The sequence below is a fragment of the Spermophilus citellus genome, assembly GCF_964194105.1.
Source record: "Spermophilus citellus genome assembly, chromosome: 1".
NCBI classification, from domain to species: Eukaryota; Metazoa; Chordata; class Mammalia; order Rodentia; family Sciuridae; genus Spermophilus; species Spermophilus citellus.
The window spans coordinates 178309578-178321619 of NC_138182.1; positions in this window are offsets into that span (position 1 = coordinate 178309578).

A 12042-nucleotide genomic window follows, 5' to 3' on the forward strand; every position below is an offset into this window, starting at 1 on the left:
ATGAGAGAGCCCATCCGTGTGGGGGTGTGCGTGACCACTGACCCCGGAGACCCAATCACTGGCCCTGACCTTGGAGTGCAGCCCCCCCTCAACCTTCATTGGATGGAATTCTCCCCTGAATCTCTTGTTCCCCCAAATAAAAGGCTACTCCCTGGCGTGTTCGCTCTCTCTCTCTCCTGCTAGCCCAGAGTAATCCTCGCTGCCCTGCTGGGCGGCTGGAGGTGGGAACCAGGGAGGCGAGCCGTCTCGGACCTAGCAATGTAAAATAAGGTACTGGTTTGTGTGTTTTATTTTGATCTCTTCTAACTAACTTAATGCCTAGAACCTCATTAATGAAACCACTGCGCAGGCCGCGTGGTAGAATTGGCGCCCACGAGGGGGGCATTCTGAATTAGTTAGATTGAGTGGGAGCGCGGGCTAAAAAGATTAAGGGAAAGAATAAAAAGGAAGATAAGGAAAAAGAAATAAAGAATAAGGAAGATAAAGAATAAAGATAAAGAAAAGGAAGAAGTGACATTTGGGTCACAAAAGTACCGGGAGATATTGAAAGAAAGAGACGTTAAATTACTTAAAATGGGAAATTCTACTTCTTCGGATAAGGAAATGTATCTGACTATTTTAGACAGTATAATTAATCAGAAAGGAAAACAGATAAAGAAAACTCAGTTATTACAATTTTTAAAGATTGTAGGTGAATATTGTCCTTGGTTTTGTGACCAAGAGTCTCCAAATTTACTTACTTGGGAGAAATTAGGAAGAAAGTTACAGAGAGTCTGTCTTTCTACTGAAATACCTGGAGGTATAGAGAATATACAGAAAACTTGGACAGCCCTAGAAGTCTGTCTTTTTGAATACATGGACCAGAGTTCGTGGCCGCCAGAAGACCTTCTGAAAGGCATTCAAAGAGCTATTAGGTCTATTCAAATGGAAAATCAGCCTCAAGCTAAGTTAATTTCCTTTCCTTTGAGCCGTTTTAAAACAAAAGCGCTAGGAGCTAAAACAAAGGTTAGAATTATGCAAGCTAGCCCGCAGACAGATTGTACAGAACAGCATGATAAAGAAGAAGCATCTCTAATCTTGGAGAGCCCTCCGGAAGTGGTAAACAATCTTCCTGGAGAGGAAAATACAGAGGAAACTCCTAGAGGGGCTCAGGTTTCTTCTCAGCCACGTGAGTTAGAAACCCAAATTCCAAATGGCGATAGTACAGAGTCTGATAGCAGCTCACAATCTGACGAAGAAGAATTAGACGTGGAAACTCAGGACTTAGAGAGAAATTTTAATAGACTGCATTTAGCACCACCTGCCCAAGCTTTTAAAATTCGGCCGGTACCTGCTAGAAGGACCAAATTTAACAGGTGTGCTGAATTAAAGATGACTTTTCTTACCCCAGTTCAGCAAGGTATTAGGAAGGCTCAAGAAATGGGAGAGGATACTACTGGTTTTCACCTCTTTCCAGTTTTTGAGCAAACTAATGAACAAGATCAGAGAGTTAGAGTTCATGCTGTAATTCCATTTAAAACTATCAAGGAATTGAAAAATGCATGTGAAACGTATGGCCCAAATTCGCCTTTTGTTCAGAGTCTGATAGAAAATATTTGCTCACAACCCCTTCCTCCTAGTGATTGGATTTTTTTAGCCAGATCTTGTCTGAGCGGGGGAGATTACTTGCTTTGGAAAACTTACTGGACTGATTTTTGTAATGAACAGGCAGAAAGAAACAGGAGACAGGGCATAGAGACGCCAGTAACAATGTTTTTAGGGACTGAAAATTTCGCTGATTTAGAAAGACAGTTAAATTATGATTTTGTAGTGCACAATCAAATAACTGATTGTGCAAAACGTGCCTGGAGACAAATTGTCCCCAAGGACCAGTCCAATTTAGTTCTTACCAAAATCAGACAAGGTGCCAGTGAGACTTATTCAGACTTCGTAGCCCGACTGTATCAGGCTGCGAACAGGTCCATCGGGGACCCAGGAGCTAGCGAATTTATCGTTAGGCAATTGGCTTTTGAGAACGCAAATAAAATCTGTCAGGATGTTTTCCGACCCATTGCGGAGAATTCAGATGGCGCGGATCAGCCCGCTTTCTCACCGCCGTCGCCGCCGGCATTTCCTCCTGGCGGGAGCCCGGGAATTCCAGGGGAAGTCGCACAGTGTGACGTCATCGCGCCGGCCATGGGGGCCGCCATCTTTAGATTTACCGGAGCAAAACAAACAGTTTCCATGCCGACCATGGGGGCCGCCATCTTTAATTTTACCGGAGCGGAACCACAGTTTCCATACAAACCCCTAATGATTTTCAAGGCTTTTAAGAGAGATATTTCAGCCTATGGGATCATTACAGCCAGGACTTCCCTCCCCCACAGCCATTCCTTTAGATTATAGCTTGATGGTAATAAATTTAAAAGACTGTTTTTTCTCTATAAGGTTACATCCTGAAGATTGTGAAAGATTTGCTTTCACTGTCCCAGCAATTAATTTTAAGGAACCTGTTAAAAGATACTGTTGGAAGGTGCTTCCTCAGGGAATGCGTAATAGTCCTACACTGTGCCAAAAATATGTTGACCAGGCAATAGATCCCATTAGAAATAGCTTCCCTGATGCCTATATTATTCATTTTATGGATGATATACTATTGGCTCATATTAATCCAGAAGTACTTTCAAAAATTTTTACTCAGTTAGAGACTTCACTTACAACAATGGGTTTATGTATAGCTCCTCAAAAAATTCAAAAGGTATCTCCTTTTCAATATCTAGGTCAAATAATTCAAGGGAGTACAATCCGTCCTCAAAATCTTCAGATAAGAGTTAAAGAGTTACATACCCTGAATGATTTTCAAAAACTACTAGGAGATATTAACTGGCTAAGACCATCCTTAAAGTTAACTACTTCTGAGTTAAGTCCTTTATTTCAGATATTACAAGGAAATCCTTCTCCAACCTCTCCACGTCAACTAACTTTAGAAGCTAAGGCAGCCTTAAGGAAAGTGGAAATTGCAATTAAAAATGCACAGCTTACTAGAATAGATCCTAAAGAGATAATATATTTATTAATATTTCCAACTGAGCATACCCCAACAGGAGCCATATGGCAAAGATTAGGAGTTATTGAATGGATCTATTTATCTCACTCCCCTCAAAAAACATTAATTCCTTTTCATGATTCTATAGCTCAATTAGTTATTAAGGGTAGAACTAGGATTTTACAATTAATTGGATCTGAGCCTGATATCATAATTATTCCATTTTCTGTTCAACAGACTAATTGGCTTTTTCAAACTTCTAGTTCATGGCAGATAACTTTTGCAGATTTCCCTGGCCAAATAGATAGCCATTATCCTCGTGATAAGATTGTACAATTTGCATCATTAACATCACTTATTTTTCCAAAGATTGTACGTTCTCATCCAATAGAGGGAGCTTTATCGGTGTTCACGGATGGTTCCAACTCTGGTAAGGCAGGTTTCTTCAGCCGTGTTCACACAGAGGTAATACAAACTTCTTATACTTCTGCCCAAAGGGCAGAGCTCCAAGCTCTGATTTGTGCCTTAGATTATTTTTCAAATGAGCCTATTAATATCTATTCTGACAGCTTATATGCAGTCGGAGTTACCAAAAATATTGAAACCTCAGTTATTGGGTTTACTTCATCACAGGAGTTATTTGAATTATTTCATAATTTACAAAAGACAGTGCTAATGCGAAAGTTCCCATGTTTCATTGGACACATCCATGCGCACACTAACCTTCCCGGACCCCTAATTGCAGGTAATGATAAAATTGATAAATTAGTAGCTTTTTGTCAACAGATGTCTTCATATGACTGTGCACTAGCTTCCCATTCCTTGCATCATCAAAATGCTTCTAGCTTATGTAAAAAATTTAATATTACCAAAAAACAAGCTCATCAGATTGTAAGCCAATGTCCTAAGTGTGTTATTCACACTCCATCTCTGCCATCAGGGGTAAATCCCCGTGGATTAAAACCAAATCAGATATGGCAAATGGATGTAACTCATATTCATCAATTTGGTAAGCAATGTTATGTGCATGTCATAGTGGACACTTATTCTAGATTTATTTTTGCTACAGCACGTACTAAGGAAAATACTCAACATGTAATTTCTCATTGCTTAGAAGCTTTTTCCGTTTTACGGTGCCCTATGCAGATTAAAACAGATAATGCTCCAGCTTATGTAAGCTCTTCTTTTCAACAATTTTGCCAAGAGTTTCAAATTAATCATAAAACAGGAATTCCTTATAACCCCCAAGGTCAAGTCATTGTAGAACGAGCTCATTTATCTATTAAGCTTCAATTACAAAAATTGAAAAGGGGGAATAAGATAGGGACTCCCCAAAATAGCCTTAATCATGCCTTGTTTGTTTTAAATTTTTTAAACTGTGACACAGAAGGTCACACTGCTGCTGAGAGGCAAATGTCTCCCTCAGTGACAGGCCCTTTAGGCAGAGTTCGGTGGAAAGATTTACAGACTGGTCAATGGAAGGGGTCGGATCCGGTAATATCATGGGGCCGAGGGCATGCTTGTATTTTTCCAGAAGGTGCTTTTCGTCCTATTTGGGTACCTGAACGTGCTATCAGACATGGAGGAGATAGAACCCAGACTCAAGTGACTGAGGATCGACCCGGAGGAGCTACAACCCAGAAGGAGGAGATATCGAAAAAGGATGAAGAAAAACCAGATTGAACCAGCCGAGAAGCTGATTTCGTGGAAAGATGTGAAGAAACTGACAACCCAGGCCTCCCAAATACTTCGACGCCTAGGAAAGAACAGGACCCCAGTCTTGATGGTAGCAACAGTAATTGCCCTACTGGGCTATCAGGTAAAAGGGAATCAAGTAGACACTTATTGGACATATTTCCCAGATCCACCCCTGGTACACCCAGCTGTGTGGACTGGAGAATCTATTCCAGTATTTACTAATGACTCATTCATGATGGGAGGATTTACAGATACTCATATTACTCCCAATCATGTGACTAGATTTAATTATTCTGGCTACAGTGCCCAATTACCTTTATGTTGGTCACATGATAAACATGCTGGCTGTCTGAAAGTATCATTTGAAGAAAAGACAGCGATTGGTAAACCTAGACTGACAAATAATTCTATTTATGGAGACTTAAAACCTAATACTAGATCAATAATTAAGGTGGGACTTTCCCATAACAAGCCAGTCATTTCTGCAAAACCTCCACCGGTACCCCACTGTCCAAATAGTTCTATAATTGAAATTGGCACCTTTCCTAAATGGATGGATTGTGTAAATACCTTTCCTGTACAACATAAGGTGTCTAAAGCTAGTAGGTATATTTTAGACTGGTCTCCAAAAATTGATAAGAGACAATTACGAAGAAATTCTGCTATGACACCGGCAGGATTTGTTAGTAATATTTTGACTTATAGTGAAGGAGGTATTCAAAAAGATATTTGGCGTTTAATTGCTACCTCAGAATATTTACATTTTACAGATAAACCTTTACCAAAATTTGTTGGCAAGAACTGTAAAGAGGGATCTTGCTATGGCTTAAGAGCCTGTGTCCAATCTCCTTATGTTTTAATTATTGGAAATGTAAAAGTTAAATGGATAGATGACAGATATTTTGTTACTTGTAATAAGTGCAACCTAACCAATTGTATTTCTAGGTATAATGGAGGAAAAGGAGTGCTGATACTTCATCAGCCCTCTTTTGTTTTATTACCTGCTAATATTTCAGAGCCATGGTATGCTGATGCTGGTTTACAAGTCTTACAGCAGATTCATGCCCAGCTAACAAGACCTAAACGTGCTATTGGAGTCATAATTGTTGGTGTCTTAGCACTGGTCTCATTTATTGCCTCAACTGTCTCTGCATCTCTGACATTGTCTCAGAATATTCAGCATGCAAAATTTCTTAATAATTTAGCTCAAAATACTTCCAAGGCTCTGCGTAATCAAGTAAATATTGATGAAAGGATTGAGACTAAGTTAAACGCCTTAGAGGCGACTGTTATAAACATTGGTAATGAACTTTCAGCCTTAAAAATTAAGGAAAGGCTTAAATGCCATGCTAATTATAAGTATGTATGTATTACAGCTGCCAAGTACAATGCTTCTCTCTGGGATTGGGAGAAGGTTAAAAACCATTTATTAGGTATTTGGCAAAATAGTAATAATAGCTTGGATATTCTGGAACTTCATCACCATATCCAAGACATTCAAAATAATAGAGCTGATTTTTCAGATCCTTCTTCCTTGGCTAACCAAATATTGAAGGAGTTAAATGGATTCAACCCTGGAAATATTCTTAAGCACTCCGCTTGGTACATTATTGGATTATTCTCTTTGCTGTTAATTCTCTTTTGTATTGTAACTATAGGATGGCAAGTCTTCCAATCAAGAATCCAGGGACTCCAGAGAGTGAACCACCGCCTCATTGTTAAGAAAAGAAAGGGGGAATATGTGGGGAGCCATTCTGACACGTGATTGGGTGACTCCCGTTAAGGGCCTGAGGCACTCTGGCTGTGTCGGAGTTATCCCGACCCTTTCCTGATGAGAGAGCCCATCCATGTGGGGGTGTGCGTGACCACTGACCCCGGAGACCCAATCACTGGCCCTGACCTTGGAGTGCAGCCCCCCCTCAACCTTCATTGGATGGAATTCTCCCCTGAATCTCTTGTTCCCCCAAATAAAAGGCTACTCCCTGGCGTGTTCGCTCTCTCTCTCTCCTGCTAGCCCAGAGTAATCCTCGCTGCCCTGCTGGGCGGCTGGAGGCGGGAACCAGGGAGGCGAGCCGTCTCGGACCTAGCAATGTAAAATAAGGTACTGGTTTGTGTGTTTTATTTTGATCTCTTCTAACTAACTTAATGCCTAGAACCTCATTAATGAAACCACTGCGCAGGCCGCGTGGTAGATTAGTTCATGATTATTTCTAGAAAGACCATTGTGAATGGTGGTAATGAGCACAAAATTGTCTAGTTGCAGCTTGAAGATCTAAAGAGAACTGTGTCAATGTGGGTAAAAATCAGAGATACTCAGAACACCACGAAAACATAAGTTCCTGTGAAAGGATGGGAAACTGGAACATGTAGTGGACTATGGATGTGGAATTGGCATAAGGACTGGGGATAGGATTGAGGAGTGGAAAATAAAGAATTCAAATCAGTTGTATTTATATGCTTAAGTAGCAGAAAGTCCCTAAGTAATAAATATTATAGCAATAGTATAGCTACAATACAGAAATTGTGGAAACATCAGGATAAAACACCAGTCTAAAAAATTGTGGTCATCCATGATTCCAACACCAATGTGAATTAAATGTTGTGAAACATCTGTATTGTAATTGTACATAACAGAGGATTCTGGAATGATTAAGAGTCTTAAAATATATTTTGTCCTTCTAAATGTCAAGAACTTGATTCAGCAATTTATTAAAGGATTTTTATTGCATTGGATACCACCAAACTTCAGTCATGATCACTGCATAAGGACTGCAGAAGTTCACTTTTGCTTCTCCATGAGTCGTGAAGGAAATAGTAAAGGATGGGGTTGTTCCAAGATGCCACACTTAGCTATATTAAATTAGAGCCTCTCTAATGCTAGTATTTTCTTGGGATGGAAATAAAATACCCACTTTGCCTACTTCAGATGGTTAGCAGAGAAATCAAATCAGAAATGACTATAACATGCTTTATAAAATGTAGTATGTCAAAGTTATAGCCCACACAAGGCTCAGTGAGTGCCTTAGCAGAATCACCTATCAACATATCTGCAAATCGCCAAGACTTCACTCCAGTCCCACACAGGTCACTCAGTTGCTACCTACTCACAGCACAGCACCATTACCCAGCTCCTCCCACCTCATCAGACACCCCAGCCCTGAAAGCAGACTGCCACCATCTTGGCTCAACATTCTCACGATATTAGGTGGGGGCAGTTCCTAGGTCAGATCTTCAGCAGCCAGGTACCAGGTTTCCAACCTCCTCCTCTCCCCAGCGGTGGTAACTCAACACAGTTAGCTGCCCAACACAAGTGTGTAGTGTGACAAGGGAGCCGCCTACGGGAGCCCTTGGGTGAGAGTTTCCTCAATAGGGAACTGCTAGGGGAGAGGGGGATGAGGCTAAAGTTTGTAGCTTAACAGAGAGACTGGGAAATCTCCAGGCAAGTGAGGGATATATACTGGGCGATCAAGTCATACAAGCAGTCCCAAAAAGAGACCCATGAGATGCAGTCTCCCTGCAGGGACTGGCGGGTGCCACTCCCTGCATCCATGCGCCCTGTTCCAGGACCAGTCTTCCCACCCTGGTTACCTCCATCATCCGGAGGGCAGAGACACCAGCTTACAGTTGATGACCCCACCAATTGGGTGAGAAGAGAAGCAGGAAATATATGGATCTCTAAAACTAGCTACAAGCCTGGTTTTTTCCTTTGAGTTTTTTGTTTGTTCATTTGTTTGTTTTTTCTCTTCTACCCCTCTATCCTCTGGCCCTCACATCCCCAACATATGCATGAAATAGGACTTTGAGGACTGAGTCATCTGAATAAAAAATATAGAGTGTTGTATATGTGCTTTTTTTCCTTTTTCTTTTTCTTTTATTTTTCTTTCCCCCTCCAAATTTTACCATTTTAACATCTGTTTTTTTCTAAATATATATATGTGTGTTTGTTTTATGTACTCTACGTCATCCCACGTGCTTGCCTACCTAAGTTACTTTCTGTCTATTCTCTTGCTACTAACCCTCTTCATTATATTTCTCCTTCACAATTCCTAAGATATATTAACTCTATATCCTCACATCCTACCTTCTCAGCATATTGTTCTACTCCCCACACCCAGTTTATTGTCCACCTCAGAAACTCTAAACCTTTTAACAAAGCTACTGATTATATATGAGATAATAATTGAATTCAACATATGTACATTGAGACTAAACTGTAAATGTCTAAATAACAAAAAAATGTTCATAGGTGGTATATTGTTGATTTTGGGGATCTGTTAACAAAGAAGAGGACTTGGAAGCACAAGAAACCTATAGGTAAAAACAATAACAATCTAGACCCACAGAGTTGGAAAGGAAGACACATGAGCAACATGAAAAGACAAGGGAAGAAAGTTCCCCAAACAAATGAAGACACCATATCATTAAAATCATTGGCAGCCATAGCAGAAGAAATTACAGAGAAGGAGTTTAGGATATACCTGGTTAAAATGTTCTGTGAAATCAAGGAAGATATAAGAGAGCAAATACAGTGATCGAAAGATCACTTCGACAAGGAGCTACATAAAACAAAAACGGAAACAAAAGATCACCTCAACAGGGAGGTAGAGGTTTTGTTTTGTTTTGTTTTGCTTTGTTTTTTAAAATCACCCAGAAATCCTTGAAATGAAAGAAACAATAAACCAAATTAAAAGCTCAAATGAAAGCATAACCAACAGAGTAGACCACTTGGAAGACAGGATATCAGACAATGAAGACAAAATATATACTCTTGAAAAGAACATAGACCACACAGTGATAAAGATAAGAAACCATGAGCAGAACATTCAAGAAATATGGGATAGCATAAAGAAACCAAATTTAAGAGTTATTGGGATATAAAAAGGCTTATAGGTCCAAACCAAAAGAAATGAACAATCTATTCAATGAAATAATACCAAAAAACTTTCCAAACATGAAGAATAAATTGAAAATCCAAATTCAAGAAGCCTACAGGACACCAAATGTACAAAATCACAACAGATTCACACCAAGGCACATTATAATGAAAATGTCCAACATACAGAATAAGGAGAAAATTTTAAAAGGCCACAAGAGAAAGAAATCAGATTACATATAGGGGAAAACCAATTAGGATAACAGCAGATTTTTCTACACAGACCCTGAAAGCTAGAAGAACCTGGAACAACATATATTAAGCTCTGAAAGAAAGTGAGTGTCAACCAAGAATCTTGTATCCAGCAAAATTAAGTTTCAGATTTGAAGATGAAATAAAAACCTTCCATGATAAATAAAAGCTAAAAGAATTTATAACTAGAAAACTGACTACAAAAAATCCTTGGCAAAATATTCCATGAAGAGGAAACAAAAACAATAATGAAAATCAGCAGAGGGAGATAGTACCCTAAAGAAAAAACTAAATAAAAGAAGAAAATCAAGTCAAGTTAAATAACAAAAGTAATCAAATGTGGCTGGGAATACAAACCATGTTTCAATAGTAACCCTGAATATTAATGGCTTAAACTCACCAATCAAAAGACATAGGCTAGCAGATTGGATTAAAAGAAAAGATCCAACAATATGCTGCCTCTAGGAGACTCATCTGATAGGAAAAGATACACAGACTGAAGGTGAAAGGTTGGGAAAAATTATACCACTCACATGGACTGTGGAAGCAAGCAGGGGTTTCCATCCTCGTATCAAATAAAGTAGACTTCAAGCCAAAGTTAATCAAAAGGGATAAGGATGAACATTACATACTGCTCAAGGGAACCATACACCAACAAGACATATCATAAATATATATGCCCCAAACAATGGTGCAGCTACGTTCATCAAACAAATTATTTTCAAGTTCAAGAGTCAAATTGATCGCAACATGATAATCTTGGGTGACTTTAACACAACTTTCTCACCACTGGATAGTTCTTCAAAACAAAAGCTATAGAACTCAATAACACAATCAATAGACTTAACTTAGACTTAACTGACATATATAGAATATTTCAACCTTCATCAAGCAGATAAACTTTCTGTTCAGCAGCACATGGATCCTTCTCTAAAATAGACCATGTAGTATGCCACAAAGCAACTCTTAGCAAATCCCCAAAAAAGTAGAGATACTACCATGCATTTTATCAGATCATAATGAAATGAAATTGGAAATCAATGAAAAAATAAAAAACGAATATTACTGCAACACCTGGAGACTCACCAATATGCTACTGAATGAACAATGGGTTGCAGAAGACATCAAGGAGGAGATTAAAAAATTCTTAGAGGTAAATGAAAACATAGATACAACATATCAAAATCTCTGGGACATTGTGAAAGCAGCTCTAAGAGGAAAGTTCATTGCATGGAGTTCATTCCTTAAAAGAAGAAAAACTCAACAAATAAATGACCTCACTTTACATCTCAAGCCCTAAGAAAAAAAGAACAAATCAATGGCAAAAGCAGTAAAAGGCAAGAAATAATTAAAATTAGAGCTAAAATAAATCAAAATAAAAGAAACAATTGAAAAAATTGACAAAACAAAAAGTTGGTTCTTTGAAAAAAATAAATAAAATCGACAGACCCTTAGGTACCCTCACGAAGAGAAGGAGAGAGAAAACTCAAATTAACAGCATATGTGATGAAAAAGGTTAATATCACAACAGACACTACAGAAATACAGAGGATAATTAGAAATTATTTTGAAAACTTATACTCCAATAAAATAGAAGATATTGAAGGCATTGACAAATTTCTTAAGTCATACGAGTTGCCCAGATTGAATCAGGAAGATATACACAATTTAAACAGACCAATATCAAGTGATGAAATAGAAGAGGCATCAGAAGCTTACCAACCAAGAAAAGCCCAGGACTGGATGGATACACAGCCGAGTTTTACAAGACCTTTAAAGAAGAACTAATACCAATACTCTTCAATTTATTTCAGGAAATAGAAAAAGAGGCAGCACTTCCAAACTCATTCTATGAGGCCAGGGTCTCCCTGATCCCAAAACCAGGCAAAGACACATCAAAGAAAGAAAACTTTAGACCAATATCTCTAATGAACATAGATGCAAAAATTCTCAATAAATTTCTTGGAAATGGAATACAAAAACATATCAAAAAGATTGTGCACCATGATCAAGTGGGATTCATCCCAGCTATGCAAGGCTGGTGCAACATAAGGAACTCAATAAACATAATTCATCACATCAATAGTCTCAAAGATAAGAATCATATGGTCATCTCAATAGATGCAGAAAAAGCATTTGACAAAATACAGCACCCCTTCATGTTCAAAACACTAGAAAACTAGGGATAACAGGA